Source organism: Hoplias malabaricus, chromosome 2, assembly GCF_029633855.1.
Source record: "Hoplias malabaricus isolate fHopMal1 chromosome 2, fHopMal1.hap1, whole genome shotgun sequence".
NCBI classification, from domain to species: Eukaryota; Metazoa; Chordata; class Actinopteri; order Characiformes; family Erythrinidae; genus Hoplias; species Hoplias malabaricus.
The window spans coordinates 47,651,358-47,672,114 of NC_089801.1; positions in this window are offsets into that span (position 1 = coordinate 47,651,358).

The window sequence follows — 20,757 nt, forward strand, 5'->3', positions numbered from 1 at the left end:
AAACGTCTGAATTTTAACGTCAGTTCAACCTGCCATTCTAACATCAATAGACATTGATAATTTGTTGGTTTTAAGCAGTGATGTTATGTAACCAAAATAAAACATCTTCCAAACGTCACATCCTGATGTCAAATTGACGTAAATTACCAACATTAAGCTGTAAGGTATGGTGACCAAATCCCAACGTCTGATAAACATCTGAATTATAACTTCAGTTCAACCTGCCATTCTAACATCAATAGACATTGATAATTTGTTGGTTTTAAGCAGTGATGTTATGTAACCAAAATAAAACATCTTCCAAACGTCACATCCTGATGTCAAATTGACGTAAATTACGAACATTAAGCTTTAAGATATGGTGACCAAGTTCCAACGTCTGAATTTTAACGTCAGTTCAACCTGCCATTCTAACATCAATAGACATTGATAATTTGTTGGTTTTAATTTGTGCTGTTATGTAACCAAAATCCAACATCTTCCAAACGTCACATCCTGATGTCAAATTCACGTAAATTACCAACATTAAGCTGTAAGGTATGGTGACGAAATCCCAACGTCTGAATTATAACGTCAGTTCAACTTGCCATTCTAACATCAATAGATGTCGATAATTTGTTGGTTTTAATATGTGCTGTTTTGTAACCAAAATACAACATCTTCCAAACGTCACATCCTGATGTCAAATTGATGTAAATTACGAACATTAAGCTGTAAGTTATGGTGACCAAATTCCAACGTCTGAATTTTAACATCAGTTCAACCTGCCATTCTAACATCAATAGACATTGATAATTTGTTGGTTTTAATTTTAATTTTAATTTTAATTTGTGATGTTATTTTAACCCAAATCCAACATCTTCCAAACGTCACATCCTGATGTCAAATTGATGTAAATTACCAACAATAAGTTGTTAGGTATGGTGACCAAATCCCAACGTCTGAAAAGTGTCTGAATTTTAACGTCAGTTCAACCTGCCATTCTAACATCAGTAGACGTTGAAAATGTGTTGGTTTTATTTTGTGATGTTATGTAACCAAAATCCAACATCTTCCAAACATCTCATCCTGATGTCAAATTGACGTAACTTACCAACATTTAGTTGTAAGGTATGGTGACTAAGACCCAACATCTTGTAAACGTCAAACTTCTAATGTCAGATCAACCTGCCATTCTAACATCAATAGACATTGAAAATGTGTTGGTTTTAATTTGTGCTGTTATGTAACCAGAATCCAACATCTTCCAAACGTCACATCCTGATGTCAAATTGACATAAATTACCAACATTAAGCTGTAAGGTATGGTGACCAAGTCCCAACGTCTGATAAATGTCTGAATTTTAACGTCAGTTCAACCTGCCATTCTAACATCAATAGACGTTGATAATTTGTTGGTTTTAAGTAGTGATGTTATGTAACCAAAATCCAACATCTTCCAAACGTCACATCCTGATGTCAAATTGACGTAAATTACCAACATTAAGCTGTAAGGTATGGTGACCAAATCCCAACGTCTGATAAATGTCTGAATTTTAACGTCAGTTCAACCTGCCATTCTAACATCAATAGACATTGATAATTTGTTGGTTTTAAGTAGTGATGTTATGTAAACAAAATCTAACATCTTCCAAACGTCACATCCTGATGTCAAATTGACATAAATTACCAACATTAAGCTGTAAGGTATGGTGACCAAATCCCAACGTCTGATAAACCTCTGAATTTTAACGTCAGTTCAACCTGCCATTCTAACATCAGTAGACGTTGAAAATGTGTTGGTTTTATTTTGTGATGTTATGTAACCAAAATCCAACATCTTCCAAACATCTCATCCTGATGTCAAATTGACGTAACTTACCAACATTTAGTTGTAAGGTATGGTGACTAAGACCCAACATCTTGTAAACGTCAAACTTCTAATGTCAGATCAACCTGCCATTCTAACATCAATAGACATTGAAAATGTGTTGGTTTTAATTTGTGCTGTTATGTAACCAGAATCCAACATCTTCCAAACGTCACATCCTGATGTCAAATTGACATAAATTACCAACATTAAGCTGTAAGGTATGGTGACCAAGTCCCAACGTCTGATAAATGTCTGAATTTTAACGTCAGTTCAACCTGCCATTCTAACATCAATAGACATTGATAATTTGTTGGTTTTAAGCAGTGATGTTATGTAACCAAAATAAAACATCTTCCAAACGTCATATCCTGATGTCAAATTGACGTAAATTACCAACATTAAGCTGTAAGTTATGGTGACCAAATTCCAACGTCTGATAAACGTCTGAATTTTAACGTCAGTTCAACCTGCCATTCTAACATCAATAGACATTGATAATTTGTTGGTTTTAAGCAGTGATGTTATGTAACCAAAATAAAACATCTTCCAAACGTCACATCCTGATGTCAAATTGACGTAAATTACCAACATTAAGCTGTAAGGTATGGTGACCAAATCCCAACGTCTGATAAACATCTGAATTATAACTTCAGTTCAACCTGCCATTCTAACATCAATAGACATTGATAATTTGTTGGTTTTAAGCAGTGATGTTATGTAACCAAAATAAAACATCTTCCAAACGTCACATCCTGATGTCAAATTGACGTAAATTACGAACATTAAGCTTTAAGATATGGTGACCAAGTTCCAACGTCTGAATTTTAACGTCAGTTCAACCTGCCATTCTAACATCAATAGACATTGATAATTTGTTGGTTTTAATTTGTGCTGTTATGTAACCAAAATCCAACATCTTCCAAACGTCACATCCTGATGTCAAATTCACGTAAATTACCAACATTAAGCTGTAAGGTATGGTGACGAAATCCCAACGTCTGAATTATAACGTCAGTTCAACTTGCCATTCTAACATCAATAGATGTCGATAATTTGTTGGTTTTAATATGTGCTGTTTTGTAACCAAAATACAACATCTTCCAAACGTCACATCCTGATGTCAAATTGATGTAAATTACGAACATTAAGCTGTAAGTTATGGTGACCAAATTCCAACGTCTGAATTTTAACATCAGTTCAACCTGCCATTCTAACATCAATAGACATTGATAATTTGTTGGTTTTAATTTTAATTTTAATTTTAATTTGTGATGTTATTTTAACCCAAATCCAACATCTTCCAAACGTCACATCCTGATGTCAAATTGATGTAAATTACCAACAATAAGTTGTTAGGTATGGTGACCAAATCCCAACGTCTGATAAGTGTCTGAATTTTAACGTCAGTTCAACCTGCCATTCTAACATCAGTAGACGTTGAAAATGTGTTGGTTTTATTTTGTGATGTTATGTAACCAAAATCCAACATCTTCCAAACATCTCATCCTGATGTCAAATTGACGTAACTTACCAACATTTAGTTGTAAGGTATGGTGACTAAGACCCAACATCTTGTAAACGTCAAACTTCTAATGTCAGATCAACCTGCCATTCTAACATCAATAGACATTGAAAATGTGTTGGTTTTAATTTGTGCTGTTATGTAACCAGAATCCAACATCTTCCAAACGTCACATCCTGATGTCAAATTGACATAAATTACCAACATTAAGCTGTAAGGTATGGTGACCAAGTCCCAACGTCTGATAAATGTCTGAATTTTAACGTCAGTTCAACCTGCCATTCTAACATCAATAGACGTTGATAATTTGTTGGTTTTAAGTAGTGATGTTATGTAACCAAAATCCAACATCTTCCAAACGTCACATCCTGATGTCAAATTGACGTAAATTACCAACATTAAGCTGTAAGGTATGGTGACCAAATCCCAACGTCTGATAAATGTCTGAATTTTAACGTCAGTTCAACCTGCCATTCTAACATCAATAGACATTGATAATTTGTTGGTTTTAAGTAGTGATGTTATGTAAACAAAATCTAACATCTTCCAAACGTCACATCCTGATGTCAAATTGACATAAATTACCAACATTAAGCTGTAAGGTATGGTGACCAAATCCCAACGTCTGATAAACCTCTGAATTTTAACGTCAGTTCAACCTGCCATTCTAACATCAGTAGACGTTGAAAATGTGTTGGTTTTATTTTGTGATGTTATGTAACCAAAATCCAACATCTTCCAAACATCTCATCCTGATGTCAAATTGACGTAACTTACCAACATTTAGTTGTAAGGTATGGTGACTAAGACCCAACATCTTGTAAACGTCAAACTTCTAATGTCAGATCAACCTGCCATTCTAACATCAATAGACATTGAAAATGTGTTGGTTTTAATTTGTGCTGTTATGTAACCAGAATCCAACATCTTCCAAACGTCACATCCTGATGTCAAATTGACATAAATTACCAACATTAAGCTGTAAGGTATGGTGACCAAGTCCCAACGTCTGATAAATGTCTGAATTTTAACGTCAGTTCAACCTGCCATTCTAACATCAATAGACATTGATAATTTGTTGGTTTTAAGCAGTGATGTTATGTAACCAAAATAAAACATCTTCCAAACGTCATATCCTGATGTCAAATTGACGTAAATTACCAACATTAAGCTGTAAGTTATGGTGACCAAATTCCAACGTCTGATAAACGTCTGAATTTTAACGTCAGTTCAACCTGCCATTCTAACATCAATAGACATTGATAATTTGTTGGTTTTAAGCAGTGATGTTATGTAACCAAAATAAAACATCTTCCAAACGTCACATCCTGATGTCAAATTGACGTAAATTACCAACATTAAGCTGTAAGGTATGGTGACCAAATCCCAACGTCTGATAAACATCTGAATTATAACTTCAGTTCAACCTGCCATTCTAACATCAATAGACATTGATAATTTGTTGGTTTTAAGCAGTGATGTTATGTAACCAAAATAAAACATCTTCCAAACGTCACATCCTGATGTCAAATTGACGTAAATTACGAACATTAAGCTTTAAGATATGGTGACCAAGTTCTAACGTCTGAATTTTAACGTCAGTTCAACCTGCCATTCTAACATCAATAGACATTGATAATTTGTTGGTTTTAATTTGTGCTGTTATGTAACCAAAATCCAACATCTTCCAAACGTCACATCCTGATGTCAAATTCACGTAAATTACCAACATTAAGCTGTAAGGTATGGTGACGAAATCCCAACGTCTGAATTATAACGTCAGTTCAACTTGCCATTCTAACATCAATAGATGTCGATAATTTGTTGGTTTTAATATGTGCTGTTTTGTAACCAAAATACAACATCTTCCAAACGTCACATCCTGATGTCAAATTGATGTAAATTACGAACATTAAGCTGTAAGTTATGGTGACCAAATTCCAACGTCTGAATTTTAACATCAGTTCAACCTGCCATTCTAACATCAATAGACATTGATAATTTGTTGGTTTTAATTTTAATTTTAATTTTAATTTGTGATGTTATTTTAACCCAAATCCAACATCTTCCAAACGTCACATCCTGATGTCAAATTGATGTAAATTACCAACAATAAGTTGTTAGGTATGGTGACCAAATCCCAACGTTTGATAAACGTCTGAAATTTAACGTCAGTTCAACCTGCCATTCTAACATCAGTAGACGTTGAAAATGTGTTGGTTTTATTTTGTGATGTTATGTAACCAAAATCCAACATCTTCCAAACATCTCATCATGATGTCAAATTGACGTAACTTACCAACATTTAGTTGTAAGGTATGGTGACTAAGACCCAACATCTTGTAAACGTCAAACTTCTAATGTCAGATCAACCTGCCATTCTAACATCAATAGACATTGAAAATGTGTTGGTTTTAATTTGTGCTGTTATGTAACCAAAATCCAACATCTTCCAAACATCACATCCTGATGTCAAATTGACATAAATTACCAACATTAAGCTGTAAGGTATGGTGACCAAATCCCAACGTCTGATAAACCTCTGAATTTTAACGTCAGTTCAACCTGCCATTCTAACATCAGTAGACGTTGAAAATGTGTTGGTTTTATTTTGTGATGTTATGTAACCAAAATCCAACATCTTCCAAACATCTCATCCTGATGTCAAATTGACGTAACTTACCAACATTTAGTTGTAAGGTATGGTGACTAAGACCCAACATCTTGTAAACGTCAAACTTCTAATGTCAGATCAACCTGCCATTCTAACATCAATAGACATTGAAAATGTGTTGGTTTTAATTTGTGCTGTTATGTAACCAGAATCCAACATCTTCCAAACGTCACATCCTGATGTCAAATTGACATAAATTACCAACATTAAGCTGTAAGGTATGGTGACCAAGTCCCAACGTCTGATAAATGTCTGAATTTTAACGTCAGTTCAACCTGCCATTCTAACATCAATAGACATTGATAATTTGTTGGTTTTAAGCAGTGATGTTATGTAACCAAAATAAAACATCTTCCAAACGTCATATCCTGATGTCAAATTGACGTAAATTACCAACATTAAGCTGTAAGTTATGGTGACCAAATTCCAACGTCTGATAAACGTCTGAATTTTAACGTCAGTTCAACCTGCCATTCTAACATCAATAGACATTGATAATTTGTTGGTTTTAAGCAGTGATGTTATGTAACCAAAATAAAACATCTTCCAAACGTCACATCCTGATGTCAAATTGACGTAAATTACCAACATTAAGCTGTAAGGTATGGTGACCAAATCCCAACGTCTGATAAACATCTGAATTATAACTTCAGTTCAACCTGCCATTCTAACATCAATAGACATTGATAATTTGTTGGTTTTAAGCAGTGATGTTATGTAACCAAAATAAAACATCTTCCAAACGTCACATCCTGATGTCAAATTGACGTAAATTACGAACATTAAGCTTTAAGATATGGTGACCAAGTTCCAACGTCTGAATTTTAACGTCAGTTCAACCTGCCATTCTAACATCAATAGACATTGATAATTTGTTGGTTTTAATTTGTGCTGTTATGTAACCAAAATCCAACATCTTCCAAACGTCACATCCTGATGTCAAATTCACGTAAATTACCAACATTAAGCTGTAAGGTATGGTGACGAAATCCCAACGTCTGAATTATAACGTCAGTTCAACTTGCCATTCTAACATCAATAGATGTCGATAATTTGTTGGTTTTAATATGTGCTGTTTTGTAACCAAAATACAACATCTTCCAAACGTCACATCCTGATGTCAAATTGATGTAAATTACGAACATTAAGCTGTAAGTTATGGTGACCAAATTCCAACGTCTGAATTTTAACATCAGTTCAACCTGCCATTCTAACATCAATAGACATTGATAATTTGTTGGTTTTAATTTTAATTTTAATTTTAATTTGTGATGTTATTTTAACCCAAATCCAACATCTTCCAAACGTCACATCCTGATGTCAAATTGATGTAAATTACCAACAATAAGTTGTTAGGTATGGTGACCAAATCCCAACGTCTGAAAAGTGTCTGAATTTTAACGTCAGTTCAACCTGCCATTCTAACATCAGTAGACGTTGAAAATGTGTTGGTTTTATTTTGTGATGTTATGTAACCAAAATCCAACATCTTCCAAACATCTCATCCTGATGTCAAATTGACGTAACTTACCAACATTTAGTTGTAAGGTATGGTGACTAAGACCCAACATCTTGTAAACGTCAAACTTCTAATGTCAGATCAACCTGCCATTCTAACATCAATAGACATTGAAAATGTGTTGGTTTTAATTTGTGCTGTTATGTAACCAGAATCCAACATCTTCCAAACGTCACATCCTGATGTCAAATTGACATAAATTACCAACATTAAGCTGTAAGGTATGGTGACCAAGTCCCAACGTCTGATAAATGTCTGAATTTTAACGTCAGTTCAACCTGCCATTCTAACATCAATAGACGTTGATAATTTGTTGGTTTTAAGTAGTGATGTTATGTAACCAAAATCCAACATCTTCCAAACGTCACATCCTGATGTCAAATTGACGTAAATTACCAACATTAAGCTGTAAGGTATGGTGACCAAATCCCAACGTCTGATAAATGTCTGAATTTTAACGTCAGTTCAACCTGCCATTCTAACATCAATAGACATTGATAATTTGTTGGTTTTAAGTAGTGATGTTATGTAAACAAAATCTAACATCTTCCAAACGTCACATCCTGATGTCAAATTGACATAAATTACCAACATTAAGCTGTAAGGTATGGTGACCAAATCCCAACGTCTGATAAACCTCTGAATTTTAACGTCAGTTCAACCTGCCATTCTAACATCAGTAGACGTTGAAAATGTGTTGGTTTTATTTTGTGATGTTATGTAACCAAAATCCAACATCTTCCAAACATCTCATCCTGATGTCAAATTGACGTAACTTACCAACATTTAGTTGTAAGGTATGGTGACTAAGACCCAACATCTTGTAAACGTCAAACTTCTAATGTCAGATCAACCTGCCATTCTAACATCAATAGACATTGAAAATGTGTTGGTTTTAATTTGTGCTGTTATGTAACCAGAATCCAACATCTTCCAAACGTCACATCCTGATGTCAAATTGACATAAATTACCAACATTAAGCTGTAAGGTATGGTGACCAAGTCCCAACGTCTGATAAATGTCTGAATTTTAACGTCAGTTCAACCTGCCATTCTAACATCAATAGACATTGATAATTTGTTGGTTTTAAGCAGTGATGTTATGTAACCAAAATAAAACATCTTCCAAACGTCATATCCTGATGTCAAATTGACGTAAATTACCAACATTAAGCTGTAAGTTATGGTGACCAAATTCCAACGTCTGATAAACGTCTGAATTTTAACGTCAGTTCAACCTGCCATTCTAACATCAATAGACATTGATAATTTGTTGGTTTTAAGCAGTGATGTTATGTAACCAAAATAAAACATCTTCCAAACGTCACATCCTGATGTCAAATTGACGTAAATTACCAACATTAAGCTGTAAGGTATGGTGACCAAATCCCAACGTCTGATAAACATCTGAATTATAACTTCAGTTCAACCTGCCATTCTAACATCAATAGACATTGATAATTTGTTGGTTTTAAGCAGTGATGTTATGTAACCAAAATAAAACATCTTCCAAACGTCACATCCTGATGTCAAATTGACGTAAATTACGAACATTAAGCTTTAAGATATGGTGACCAAGTTCTAACGTCTGAATTTTAACGTCAGTTCAACCTGCCATTCTAACATCAATAGACATTGATAATTTGTTGGTTTTAATTTGTGCTGTTATGTAACCAAAATCCAACATCTTCCAAACGTCACATCCTGATGTCAAATTCACGTAAATTACCAACATTAAGCTGTAAGGTATGGTGACGAAATCCCAACGTCTGAATTATAACGTCAGTTCAACTTGCCATTCTAACATCAATAGATGTCGATAATTTGTTGGTTTTAATATGTGCTGTTTTGTAACCAAAATACAACATCTTCCAAACGTCACATCCTGATGTCAAATTGATGTAAATTACGAACATTAAGCTGTAAGTTATGGTGACCAAATTCCAACGTCTGAATTTTAACATCAGTTCAACCTGCCATTCTAACATCAATAGACATTGATAATTTGTTGGTTTTAATTTTAATTTTAATTTTAATTTGTGATGTTATTTTAACCCAAATCCAACATCTTCCAAACGTCACATCCTGATGTCAAATTGATGTAAATTACCAACAATAAGTTGTTAGGTATGGTGACCAAATCCCAACGTTTGATAAACGTCTGAAATTTAACGTCAGTTCAACCTGCCATTCTAACATCAGTAGACGTTGAAAATGTGTTGGTTTTATTTTGTGATGTTATGTAACCAAAATCCAACATCTTCCAAACATCTCATCATGATGTCAAATTGACGTAACTTACCAACATTTAGTTGTAAGGTATGGTGACTAAGACCCAACATCTTGTAAACGTCAAACTTCTAATGTCAGATCAACCTGCCATTCTAACATCAATAGACATTGAAAATGTGTTGGTTTTAATTTGTGCTGTTATGTAACCAAAATCCAACATCTTCCAAACATCACATCCTGATGTCAAATTGACATAAATTACCAACATTAAGCTGTAAGGTATGGTGACCAAGTCCCAACGTCTGATAAACGTCTGAATTTTAACGTCAGTTCAACCTGCCATTCTAACATCAATAGACGTTGATAATTTGTTGGTTTTAAGTAGTGATGTTATGTAACCAAAATCCAACATCTTCCAAACGTCACATCCTGATGTCAAATTGACGTAAATTACCAACATTAAGCTGTAAGGTATGGTGACCAAATCCCAACGTCTGATAAATGTCTGAATTTTAACGTCAGTTCAACCTGCCATTCTAACATCAATAGACATTGATAATTTGTTGGTTTTAAGTAGTGATGTTATGTAAACAAAATCTAACATCTTCCAAACGTAACATCCTGATGTCAAATTGACATAAATTACCAACATTAAGCTGTAAGGTATGGTGACCAAATCCCAACGTCTGATAAACCTCTGAATTTTAACGTCAGTTCAACTTGCCATTCTAACATCAATAGACGTTGATAATTTGTTGGTTTTAAGTAGTGATGTTATGTAACCAAAATCCAACATCTTCCAAACGTCACATCCTGATGTCAAATTCACGTAAATTACCAACATTAAGCTGTAAGGTATGGTGACCAAATCCCAACGTCTGAATTTTAACGTCAGTTCAACTTGCCATTCTAACATCAATAGATGTTGATAATTTGTTGGTTTTAATATGTGCTGTTTTGTAACCAAAATACAACATCTTCCAAACGTCACATCCTGATGTCAAGTTGATGTAAATTACGAACATAAAGCTGTAAGTTATGGTGACCAAATTCCAACGTCTGAATTTTAACATCAGTTCAACCTGCCATTCTAACATCAATAGACATTGATAATTTGTTGGTTTTAATTTATGCTGTTATGTAATCAAAATAAAACATCTTCCAAACGTCACATCCTGATGTCAAATTCACGTAAATTACCAACATTAAGCTGTAAGGTATGGTGACCAAATCCCAACGTCTGATAAACATGTGAATTTTAACGTCAGTTCAACCTGCCATTCTAACATCAATAGACGTTTATAATTTGTTGGTTTTAATTTGTGATGTTATTTTAACCCAAATCCAACATCTTCCAAACGTAACATCCTGATGTCAAATTGATGTAAATTACCAACAATAAGCTGTAAGGTATGGTGACCAAATCCCAACGTTTGATAAACGTCTGAATTTTAACGTCAGATCAACCTGCCATTCTAACATCAATAGGCATTGAAAATGTGTTGGTTTTAATTTGTGCTGTTATGTAACCAAAATCCAACATCTTCCAAACGTCACATCCTGATGTCAAATTGACATAAATTACCAACATTAAGCTGTAAGTTATGGTGACCAAATTCCAACGTCTGATAAACGTCTGAATTTTAACGTCAGTTCAACCTGCCATTCTAACATCAATAGACATTGATAATTTGTTGCTTTTAAGCAGTGATGTTATGTAACCAAAATCCAACATCTTCCAAACGTCACATCCTGATGTCAAATTGATGTAAATTTCCAACATTAAGCTGTAAGTTATGGTGACCAAATTCCAACGTCTGATAAACGTCTGAATTTTAACGTCAGTTCAACCTGCCATTCTAACATCAATAGACATTGATAATTTGTTGGTTTTAAGCAGTGATGTTATGTAACCAAAATAAAACATCTTCCAAACGTCACATCCTGATGTCAAATTGACGTAAATTACGAACATTAAGCTGTAAGATATGGTGACCAAATTCCAACGTCTGAATTTTAACGTCAGTTCAACCTGCCATTCTAACATCAATAGACATTGATAATTTGTTGGTTTTAATTTGTGCTGTTATGTAACCAAAATACAACATCTTCCAAACGTCACATCCTGATGTCAAATTCACGTAACTTACCAACATTAAGCTGTAAGGTATGGTGACCAAATCCCTAAGTCTGAATTTTAACGTCAGTTCAACTTGCCATTCTAACATCAATAGATGTTGATAATTTGTTGGTTTTAATATGTGCTGTTTTGTAACCAAAATACAACATCTTCCAAACGTCACATCCTGATGTCAAATTGATGTAAATTACGAACATTAAGCTGTAAGTTATGGTGACCAAATTCCAACGTCTGAATTTTAACATCAGTTCAACCTGCCATTCTAACATCAATAGACATTGATAATTTGTTGGTTTTAATTTTAATTTTAATTTTAATTTGTGATGTTATTTTAACCCAAATCCAACATCTTCCAAACGTCACATCCTGATGTCAAATTGATGTAAATTACCAACAATAAGTTGTTAGGTATGGTGACCAAATCCCAACGTCTGATGAGTGTCTGAATTTTAACGTCAGTTCAACCTGCCATTCTAACATCAGTAGACGTTGAAAATGTGTTGGTTTTATTTTGTGATGTTATGTAACCAAAATCCAACATCTTCCAAACATCTCATCCTGATGTCAAATTGACGTAACTTATCAACATTTAGTTGTAAGGTATGGTGACTAAGACCCAACATCTTGTAAACGTCAAACTTCTAATGTCAGATCAACCTGCCATTCTAACATCAATAGACATTGAAAATGTGTTGGTTTTAATTTGTGCTGTTATGTAACCAGAATCCAACATCTTCCAAACGTCACATCCTGATGTCAAATTGACATAAATTACCAACATTAAGCTGTAAGGTATGGTGACCAAGTCCCAACGTCTGATAAATGTCTGAATTTTAACGTCAGTTCAACCTGCCATTCTAACATCAATAGACGTTGATAATTTGTTGGTTTTAAGTAGTGATGTTATGTAACCAAAATCCAACATCTTCCAAACGTCACATCCTGATGTCAAATTGACGTAAATTACCAACATTAAGCTGTAAGGTATGGTGACCAAGTCCCAACGTCTGATAAATGTCTGAATTTTAACGTCAGTTCAACCTGCCATTCTAACATCAATAGACATTTATAATTTGTTGGTTTTAAGTAGTGATGTTATGTAAACAAAATCTAACATCTTCCAAACGTCACATCCTGATGTCAAATTGACATAAATTACCAACATTAAGCTGTAAGGTATGGTGACCAAATCCCAACGTCTGATAAACCTCTGAATTTTAACGTCAGTTCAACCTGCCATTCTAACATCAATAGACGTTGATAATTTGTTGGTTTTAAGTAGTGATGTTATGTAACCAAAATCCAACATCTTCCAAACGTCACATCCTGATGTCAAATTGACGTAAATTACCAACATTAAGCTGTAAGGTATGGTGACCAAATCCAAACGTCTGATAAATGTCTGAATTTTAACGTCAGTTCAACCTGCCATTCTAACATCAATAGACATTGATAATTTGTTGGTTTTAAGTAGTGATGTTATGTAAACAAAATCTAACATCTTCCAAACGTCACATCCTGATGTCAAATTGACATAAATTACCAACATTAAGCTGTAAGGTATGGTGACCAAATCCCAACGTCTGATAAACCTCTGAATTTTAACGTCAGTTCAACTTGCCATTCTAACATCAATAGACGTTGATAATTTGTTGGTTTTAAGTAGTGATGTTATGTAACCAAAATCCAACATCTTCCAAACGTCACATCCTGATGTCAAATTGACGTAAATTTCCAACATTAAGCTGTAAGTTATGGTGACCAAATTCCAACGTCTGATAAACGTCTGAATTTTAATGTCAGTTCAACCTGCCATTCTAACATCAATAGACATTGATAATTTGTTGGTTTTAAGCAGTGATGTTATGTAACCAAAATAAAACATCTTCCAAACATCACATCCTGATGTCAAATTGACGTAAATTACGAACATTAAGCTGTAAGATATGGTGACCAAATTCCAACGTCTGAATTTTAACGTCAGTTCAACCTGCCATTCTAACATCAATAGACATTGATAATTTGTTGGTTTTAATTTGTGCTGTTATGTAACCAAAATACAACATCTTCCAAACGTCACATCCTGATGTCAAATTCACGTAACTTACCAACATTAAGCTGTAAGGTATGGTGACCAAATCCCTAAGTCTGAATTTTAACGTCAGTTCAACTTGCCATTCTAACATCAATAGATGTTGATAATTTGTTGGTTTTAATATGTGCTGTTTTGTAACCAAAATACAACATCTTCCAAACGTCACATCCTGATGTCAAATTGATGTAAATTACGAACATTAAGCTGTAAGTTATGGTGACCAAATTCCAACGTCTGAATTTTAACATCAGTTCAACCTGCCATTCTAACATCAATAGACATTGATAATTTGTTGGTTTTAATTTTAATTTTAATTTTAATTTGTGATGTTATTTTAACCCAAATCCAACATCTTCCAAACGTCACATCCTGATGTCAAATTGATGTAAATTACCAACAATAAGTTGTTAGGTATGGTGACCAAATCCCAACGTCTGATGAGTGTCTGAATTTTAACGTCAGTTCAACCTGCCATTCTAACATCAGTAGACGTTGAAAATGTGTTGGTTTTATTTTGTGATGTTATGTAACCAAAATCCAACATCTTCCAAACATCTCATCCTGATGTCAAATTGACGTAACTTACCAACATTTAGTTGTAAGGTATGGTGACTAAGACCCAACATCTTGTAAACGTCAAACTTCTAATGTCAGATCAACCTGCCATTCTAACATCAATAGACATTGAAAATGTGTTGGTTTTAATTTGTGCTGTTATGTAACCAGAATCCAACATCTTCCAAATGTCACATCCTGATGTCAAATTGACATAAATTACCAACATTAAGCTGTAAGGTATGGTGACCAAGTCCCAACGTCTGATAAATGTCTGAATTTTAACGTCAGTTCAACCTGCCATTCTAACATCAATAGACGTTGATAATTTGTTGGTTTTAAGTAGTGATGTTATGTAACCAAAATCCAACATCTTCCAAACGTCACATCCTGATGTCAAATTGACGTAAATTACCAACATTAAGCTGTAAGGTATGGTGACCAAATCCCAACGTCTGATAAATGTCTGAATTTTAACGTCAGTTCAACCTGCCATTCTAACATCAATAGACATTGATAATTTGTTGGTTTTAAGTAGTGATGTTATGTAAACAAAATCTAACATCTTCCAAACGTCACATCCTGATGTCAAATTGACATAAATTACCAACATTAAGCTGTAAGGTATGGTGACCAAATCCCAACGTCTGATAAACCTCTGAATTTTAACGTCAGTTCAACCTGCCATTCTAACATCAGTAGACGTTGAAAATGTGTTGGTTTTATTTTGTGATGTTATGTAACCAAAATCCAACATCTTCCAAACATCTCATCCTGATGTCAAATTGACGTAACTTACCAACATTTAGTTGTAAGGTATGGTGACTAAGACCCAACATCTTGTAAACGTCAAACTTCTAATGTCAGATCAACCTGCCATTCTAACATCAATAGACATTGAAAATGTGTTGGTTTTAATTTGTGCTGTTATGTAACCAGAATCCAACATCTTCCAAACGTCACATCCTGATGTCAAATTGACATAAATTACCAACATTAAGCTGTAAGGTATGGTGACCAAGTCCCAACGTCTGATAAACGTCTGAATTTTAACGTCAGTTCAACCTGCCATTCTAACATCAATAGACGTTGATAATTTGTTGGTTTTAAGTAGTGATGTTATGTAACCAAAATCCAACATCTTCCAAACGTCACATCCTGATGTCAAATTGACGTAAATTACCAACATTAAGCTGTAAGGTATGGTGACCAAGTCCCAACGTCTGATAAATGTCTGAATTTTAACGTCAGTTCAACCTGCCATTCTAACATCAATAGACATTGATAATTTGTTGGTTTTAAGTAGTGATGTTATGTAAACAAAATCTAACATCTTCCAAACGTCACATCCTGATGTCAAATTGACATAAATTACCAACATTAAGCTGTAAGGTATGGTGACCAAATCCCAACGTCTGATAAACCTCTGAATTTTAACGTCAGTTCAACTTGCCATTCTAACATCAATAGACGTTGATGATTTGTTGGTTTTAAGTAGTGATGTTATGTAACCAAAATCCAACATCTTCCAAACGTCACATCCTGATGTCAAATTGACGTAAATTACCAACATTAAGCTGTAAGGTATGGTGACCAAATCCAAACGTCTGATAAATGTCTGAATTTTAACGTCAGTTCAACCTGCCATTCTAACATCAATAGACATTGATAATTTGTTGGTTTTAAGTAGTGATGTTATGTAAACAAAATCTAACATCTTCCAAACGTCACATCCTGATGTCAAATTGACATAAATTACCAACATTAAGCTGTAAGGTATGGTGACCAAATCCCAACGTCTGATAAACCTCTGAATTTTAACGTCAGTTCAACTTGCCATTCTAACATCAATAGACTTTGATAATTTGTTGGTTTTAAGTAGTGATGTTATGTAACCAAAATCCAACATCTTCCAAACGTCACATCCTGATGTCAAATTCACGTAAATTACCAACATTAAGCTGTAAGGTATGGTGACCAAGTCCCAACGTCTGATAAATGTCTGAATTTTAACGTCAGTTCAACCTGCCATTCTAACATCAATAGACGTTGATAATTTGTTGGTTTTAAGTAGTGATGTTATGTAACCAAAATCCAACATCTTCCAAACGTCACATCCTGATGTCAAATTGATGTAAATTACCAACATTAAGCTGTAAGGTATGGTGACCAAATCCCAACGTCTGATAAATGTCTGAATTTTAACGTCAGTTCAACCTGCCATTCTAACATCAATAGACATTTATAATTTGTTGGTTTTAAGTAGTGATGTTATGTAAACAAAATCTAACATCTTCCAAACGTCACATCCTGATGTCAAATTGACATAAATTACCAACATTAAGCTGTAAGGTATGGTGACCAAATCCCAATGTCTGATAAACCTCTGAATTTTAACGTCAGTTCAACTTGCCATTCTAACATCAATAGACGTTGATAATTTGTTGGTTTTAAGTAGTGATGTTATGTAACCAAAATCCAACATCTTCCAAACGTCACATCCTGATGTCAAATTGACGTAAATTACCAACATTAAGCTGTAAGGTATGGTGACCAAATCCAAACGTCTGATAAATGTCTGAATTTTAACGTCAGTTCAACCTGCCATTCTAACATCATTAGACATTGATAATTTGTTGGTTTTAAGTAGTGATGTTATGTAAACAAAATCTAACATCTTCCAAACGTCACATCCTGATGTCAAATTGACATAAATTACCAACATTAAGCTGTAAGGTATGGTGACCAAATCCCAACGTCTGATAAACCTCTGAATTTTAACGTCAGTTCAACTTGCCATTCTAACATCAATAGACGTTGATAATTTGTTGGTTTTAAGTAGTGATGTTATGTAACCAAAATCCAACATCTTCCAAACGTCACATCCTGATGTCAAATTGACGTAAATTACCAACATTAAGCTGTAAGGTATGGTGACCAAGTCCCAACGTCTGATAAATGTCTGAATTTTAACGTCAGTTCAACCTGCCATTCTAACATCAATAGACATTGATAATTTGTTGGTTTTAAGTAGTGATGTTATGTAAACAAAATCTAACATCTTCCAAACGTCACATCCTGATGTCAAATTGACATAAATTACCAACATTAAGCTGTAAGGTATGGTGACCAAATCCCAACGTCTGATAAACCTCTGAATTTTAACGTCAGTTCAACTTGCCATTCTAACATCAATAGACGTTGATGATTTGTTGGTTTTAAGTAGTGATGTTATGTAACCAAAATCCAACATCTTCCAAACGTCACATCCTGATGTCAAATTGACGTAAATTACCAACATTAAGCTGTAAGGTATGGTGACCAAATCCAAACGTCTGATAAATGTCTGAATTTTAACGTCAGTTCAACCTGCCATTCTAACATCAATAGACATTGATAATTTGTTGGTTTTAAGTAGTGATGTTATGTAAACAAAATCTAACATCTTCCAAACGTCACATCCTGATGTCAAATTGACATAAATTACCAACATTAAGCTGTAAGGTATGGTGACCAAATCCCAACGTCTGATAAACCTCTGAATTTTAACGTCAGTTCAACTTGCCATTCTAACATCAATAGACTTTGATAATTTGTTGGTTTTAAGTAGTGATGTTATGTAACCAAAATCCAACATCTTCCAAACGTCACATCCTGATGTCAAATTCACGTAAATTACCAACATTAAGCTGTAAGGTATGGTGACCAAGTCCCAACGTCTGATAAATGTCTGAATTTTAACGTCAGTTCAACCTGCCATTCTAACATCAATAGACGTTGATAATTTGTTGGTTTTAAGTAGTGATGTTATGTAACCAAAATCCAACATCTTCCAAACGTCACATCCTGATGTCAAATTGACGTAAATTACCAACATTAAGCTGTAAGGTATGGTGACCAAATCCCAACGTCTGATAAATGTCTGAATTTTAACGTCAGTTCAACCTGCCATTCTAACATCAATAGACATTTATAATTTGTTGGTTTTAAGTAGTGATGTTAAGTAAACAAAATCTAACATCTTCCAAACGTCACATCCTGATGTCAAATTGACATAAATTACCAACATTAAGCTGTAAGGTATGGTGACCAAATCCCAATGTCTGATAAACCTCTGAATTTTAACGTCAGTTCAACTTGCCATTCTAACATCAATAGACGTTGATAATTTGTTGGTTTTAAGTAGTGATGTTATGTAACCAAAATCCAACATCTTCCAAACGTCACATCCTGATGTCAAATTGACGTAAATTACCAACATTAAGCTGTAAGGTATGGTGACCAAATCCAAACGTCTGATAAATGTCTGAATTTTAACGTCAGTTCAACCTGCCATTCTAACATCATTAGACATTGATAATTTGTTGGTTTTAAGTAGTGATGTTATGTAAACAAAATCTAACATCTTCCAAACGTCACATCCTGATGTCAAATTGACATAAATTACCAACATTAAGCTGTAAGGTATGGTGACCAAATCCCAACGTCTGATAAACCTCTGAATTTTAACGTCAGTTCAACTTGCCATTCTAACATCAATAGACGTTGATAATTTGTTGGTTTTAAGTAGTGATGTTATGTAACCAAAATCCAACATCTTCCAAATGTCACATCCTGATGTCAAATTCACGTAAATTACGAACATTAAGCTGTAAGGTATGGTGACCAAATCCCAACGTCTGAATTTTAACGTCAGTTCAACTTGCCATTCTAACATCAATAGATGTTGATAATTTGTTGGTTTTAATATGTGCTGTTTTGTAACCAAAATACGACATCTTCCAAACGTCACATCCTGATGTCAAATTGATGTAAATTACGAACATTAAGCTGTAAGTTATGGTGACCAAATTCCAACGTCTGAATTTTAACATCAGTTCAACCTGCCATTCTAACATCAATAGACATTGATAATTTGTTGGTTTTAATTTTAATTTGTGATGTTATTTTAACCCAAATCCAACATCTTCCAAACGTCACATCCTGATGTCAAATTGACGTAAATTACCAACATTAAGCTGTAAGGTATGGTGACCAAATCCCAACGTCTGATAAACATCTGAATTTTAACGTCAGTTCAACCTGCCATTCTAACATCAATAGACATTGATAATTTGTTGGTTTTAATTTGTGCTGTTATGTAACCAAGATACAACATCTTCCAAACGTCACATCCTGATGTCAAATTCACGTAAATTACGAACATTAAGCTGTAAGATATGGTGACCAAATTCCAACGTCTGAATTTTAACGTCAGTTCAACCTGCCATTCTAACATCAATAGACATTGATAATTTGTTGGTTTTAATTTGTGCTGTTATGTAACCAAAATACAACATCTTCCAAACGTCACATCCTGATGTCAAATTCACGTAACTTACCAACATTAAGCTGTAAGTTATGGTGACCAAATCCCTAAGTCTGAATTTTAACGTCAGTTCAACTTGCCATTCTAACATCAATAGATGTTGATAATTTGTTGGTTTTAATATGTGCTGTTTTGTAACCAAAATACAACATCTTCCAAACGTCACATCCTGATGTCAAATTGATGTAAATTACGAACATTAAGCTGTAAGTTATGGTGACCAAATTCCAACGTCTGAATTTTAACATCAGTTCAACCTGCCATTCTAACATCAATAGACATTGATAATTTGTTGGTTTTAATTTTAATTTTAATTTTAATTTGTGATGTTATTTTAACCCAAATCCAACATCTTCCAAACGTCACATCCTGATGTCAAATTGATGTAAATTACCAACAATAAGTTGTAAGGTATGGTGACCAAATCCCAACGTCTGATGAGTGTCTGAATTTTAACGTCAGTTCAACCTGCCATTCTAACATCAGTAGACGTTGAAAATGTGTTGGTTTTATTTTGTGATGTTATGTAACCAAAATCCAACATCTTCCAAACATCTCATCCTGATGTCAAATTGACGTAACTTACCAACATTTAAATGTAAGGTATGGTGACTAAGACCCAACATCTTGTAAACGTCAAACTTCTAATGTCAGATCAACCTGCCATTCTAACATCAATAGACATTGAAAATGTGTTGGTTTTAATTTGTGCTGTTATGTAACCAGAATCCAACATCTTCCAAATGTCACATCCTGATGTCAAATTGACATAAATTACCAACATTAAGCTGTAAGGTATG